The sequence below is a fragment of the Crocodylus porosus genome, unplaced genomic scaffold (assembly GCF_001723895.1).
Source record: "Crocodylus porosus isolate Cpor-Errol unplaced genomic scaffold, CroPor_comp1, whole genome shotgun sequence".
Lineage (NCBI taxonomy): Eukaryota > Metazoa > Chordata > Crocodylia > Crocodylidae > Crocodylus > Crocodylus porosus.
This window is the reverse complement of record NW_017728917.1, coordinates 15,892,716-15,897,399: the sequence shown is the minus strand read 5'-3', so window position 1 is coordinate 15,897,399 and position 4,684 is coordinate 15,892,716.

Below are 4,684 nucleotides of genomic sequence, written 5' to 3'. Positions count from 1 at the left end.
GCCATGAAGGGAAGGAGGAGGAATAGTGTGTGGAGGTAACAGGAAAGAGATAAGAGTCATGTCAGACCAAAGCCAGAAGTCCTGGACAGTGAGGGATGTTGGCCTGTTCACAGCGCTTTTGGGCTCTTTAATATAACTATAGCGTTCTAGGATGACAGCGCAGTGGGTGCAAGAAAATACTGCAAGTACTGGCGGCAGAAAATACGACAGATGGATGGAGAGAGGAAAAAAAGCTTGCGGGAGATGTGCACATGTCTTGAATTCTACCTCACATGTAAATGAAGTTTCAAGAGACCTGAAAATGAGAGAACTTCTGTTAATACAAAGCACTGACCTTTTTATTTCTGTTTGGTTTCTTTCTTAGCAAAGTGTCTGGTTATCCTTTCCAAATTACTATAGTCAGGCCCTTCTGTAGAAATTAGCATTTCCCAGGAGTCACCTAAAAAGAATGAACCTAAGGTTCAACTGCAGAGCAAATGGCAAAGAAAAAAAAGAAAATTGAATATTCAGTATGTAATACACAACAGAGATAAAATCTTCTCATAAGTGTTCACAATGCAGAGTAGGTACCTTCCATTAAAAACATATTTAAAACTGCCATACCATCCCCGCCCCAAGATTATCCACTGTAACCACACAACATACATATACAGTTTATTCATTTAGAACCAAGAATGATGATGGAAATATCAACATTTCCAAATATTTACATCAAAGCTAGGTAATTTTCACATCAATCCTTATCATCATCAAGAGCAGTGGTGAAGGTGAGACATGGGCAAGTAAGAAGGCAGAAGGTTAACTTCCATCATGCACCAAATGGCAATCTGGTTTTTCCCATCTGAGAAGTTCCAATGACTATAATTCTAACATTGGCTATGGAGATGGAAATCACAAATAAGAGAATGAAGGCAAGGTAAGCAGATGAACAGTCTTGCTGAAATCAATCGGACTCTACTCACATATTATATGTAAGGTATGTGCTTAATTATCTTGTTGAATGAGGGCCCAGTGGCCTGACCCAAAGAACATTAAGGTCGTTGCAAACAGTCACATTGACTTGAGTGTGGTTTGATTTAGGATCTAAGATGCACTGGTTACAAGGGGAACCGCTAACATTTTGCAGAAGATTCACGATAGACTTCCTGAAAAAGGACTTGTACAGCATTACATATACAACTTATCCTTTCTGAGCACCACGAAGACCAAATCAGGATAAATATTACTGGATAATTACCATGCTCATTTCTTACATGAACAAGATGCATAAGCAGACCTTTCTAGGAGTGACAATGGTGATTTCAGCAGAAGAACCATGGTGCCATTAAGCGAACAACTGATTGGATCGGTAAACATATCTTAGACCCAGGAGTGATATTCAGAGAGCAAAGGTAAAACAGAAAAGCACTGAAGGGTAAAATGTTATATGCTGATAATAGCATAAGTGAAGTAAAGAACATGTTAGTGGGGAATTCAGCAATGTGGAAAATAATGTTTACTGTTAAGAATGAAGAGAAACAGGGAAATGATGATATATTTCAAGCAAAGAACAAATAAAATGGGTTTTATGGGGTCACAGTTACACTAACGTCAAATACAGAGTTCATTGGCTTCAGTGCACATACGTAGCTTCAGACCAATGTAAAGGAAATGAAAAAATGGTGCCACGTGAAGAGGAGAATACCCTAAAGGGAAAGCCCACGGGAAAGATGGAAACACGAAGTTGTGGCCAGCTCAAAATTCCATTTTCAAAAGTGAGTTATGCACTTAGGAGCATGGGACTTGACACAGAGTCCAAGTAAAAGACCATTTGAGTTTATGATTTTAAGTCACTTGGACCCAGATTCACCAAGGTATCTGAACACACAGCTCCTATACAGTTACTCTAGGAGAGGAAGCTCTTGGTGCATTTATGATGGTAATGGTGGACATGGGGAAGTAATAAATAATCAGTTATCAAAAGGGCATCAGTGATCCAAGCAAATATTATTGTGCACAGTTTGAAGCGTCAAACAGCTCATGAACTTTAACAGTTCATTGCTAATCAACTGCTTTCCCGATTTTGCTTTATTTTGTTTTAACTGTGATTTCACTGATCTCCTGGAGAACAGCAGTGAGGGTCCTAAGTGGATGAGGGATGCATCCAACAGAGTTTATGAAGCCAAATCATTTACTACTTTGCTTGCTAATAACCATTAATTGTTTTCTGGAAAAGGCTACCTGAAAATGGGGACTAAGACACACCAAACTCCAGTCTGATATATCCTTCTTTTATCTCCTCTCCCAAAAGCTTGCATGTCTCAAAGGGGCTGGTAAATCTTACCAGTCCTAAGTGGTTCTTTGCTTTTTTTTTTTTTTTTTTTTATAAAGGGGTCCCTTGGCTATAAACTTCTCCAAACTAGGACTCAATTAGCAATATGCTAAGGGCAAGATAGTCAGAACTCCTTGAGCCATAGAAAATTAAGACCTAATGAGTTACATCTCTATAAAAAGCTTTATTTTTATTTGGCTGTTATTTTGTTTCCACTTCTTGGCTATGACAGCTGTGTGTTATACTTAGCTAGCCAGCTTTCTTTTTCAATAAAATGATACCCGCCACTAAATTCTTAGGAAATGGGCTTGTTTCCTCTGGGTGCGACTTGTGGACTGGTTTTGTTCCTAGATTTTAGTAATGGCACTAATGGCCACTCTGCTGGGAAAGGAGGTTTTGTCATCTGTGTGAAGGATTAAATTGGGGCTCGTAAGCTGCAGCGTGGACTCTTCACAATCACCTGTCTCCATCATAAATAGAATAAAGCACAATCCTCTGCTTTTGTTACCCAGAGATGATCTGTCACAACAGCCCATGTGTCAGAGGCTTTTTTGCTCATTTAGTAGATGGAAACACAAAAACAGTCCATTGCCCCAAGCCATACCAGTGATCGCTTTTTCCATGCAAGATAAACAATTCCCTCAAATGAGATTAATCTGTTTTTATACTGGATTTTTTTCCCTCCAAATCCAGTGAATGTGAAGGCTGAGTGATACTGTTCATCAGTGCCCACTCCCATCTATTCCAGAGGATAAACCAGAGAACTCCAAGTGTTTCATGTATATACAAATACCTTCCTGGGGCCACTGTTTTTGATGATTTCTGAGCTTAGACCACCGCTGCAAGTGGAATCATTGCTCCAGTGATCTTGCTGCCTCACTCTTTCCTGGTCCAGCTAATTGCATAAAATTCTAAAAAGGAACATAAAAATCAATGAATTTAGCTAAGTTGTCCTAAATGTGTCCTTTGGACATTGCTTGAATTGAAGCATCCTGGTAATTTGCATACTTAAATTAAGTATGCAACTGCATGCCTGGAGCCCTGGAATTCTGAGCATCAAGACTTCTGTGCGAGAGGATTCCAAGGCTTTAAAATGAGTGAGCTGAGAAACACAAAAAAACTTTGATCAAAGGTGAATTGGACGGTGGGTCAGCACAGGGAGAGATGAGGCTCCAGTGAGCATCGCCTCACCTCTTCTGAATGGCTTCTTAAAAATTAACTTGGAAAAAAATTCTCCAGTGCGTGACCTTTAGTGTATAAAATGCCTCTGCTCTCCTTTCTATTTTTGAATAACGTTTTTTTCAGGGAGCTGATTTATTCTAAAGCACTGGTCAAAAAGAGAGAGAGGAAGAAAAAGAAAGACAACACAACATTGGCATTTGATGTTGGTATTTAATGCTGTAATGTCAGCTTTGGTAACTTCAACTTTTGTCAGCAATGATCAGAAACAAGAATGGTTTTACATTTCAAGAAAAAAAAAAGTTAAACATGTAAGGAAGCTTTATGAATGTATGAATAAAAACACAAATCCTTCTAAGGCAAAGGAGGGAAGATTCACATTATTACCTGCCCCACATGATGAAGCTTCTGGGATGAAACTGGGTGAACAGCACCCAAGGTGTGATAATCTACTTCTCAGACAAGAGCTAGGAAGGATTTGCTCCTATGGCTTTTGGAATCTCATTTAGCATCTTTCTTAGGTCTGCTGTATAAACAGTGAACACTGTAAACCCCCTCTGATAGCTCTGTAATAAGTGTAAAATCACAGTGAAGCTTCCTTCTGAAAAATGACAACTCCAGCACTTCAAGCAAAAAGTGATGCTTCCCATCCAGCAAATGCAGATTGCAGTGAATGGAGTTGATGGCAATTGACTGAAAGAAGGGCAGTTCATCTCTTAGCCCGTGAAATTGCAGACTGCCATCAGATGCTATTTCCTCCAATTCACAGTATTCCCTCCCTTTTCCCCCACTTTAACAATAGGCCTAGAAAAAGCCAGAGCCATCTGTCAAACCCAGATGGCTCACTCTGAAAATGCCTGTGCGTATGTTTGTAAGGAACGAGACAACAGAGAGGGTTTGGATATTTATGTAGGTTGGAAGCTACTGGTGAGTCAAACTCGTTTGTGGTTCACATGTAGGTGGGACTAGAGGGAACGCCTTCACCTTCCTCAGGAGCCAGAGTCTTGTATGCAATTGGCCAGATTCAGTAAAGGTGACACAGGGTGGAGTAACGCGTCTCCCTGCACCAGGAAAGTCTCTTGAAGCTTACAGTGGGAATTCACCTGGAGCGATGGTAGATTGCAGTTAGGTTCCAGACAAGAAACCCACACTGGAATGTTATTCAGGTTTCAGACATCCTCAGCATCCAGGATA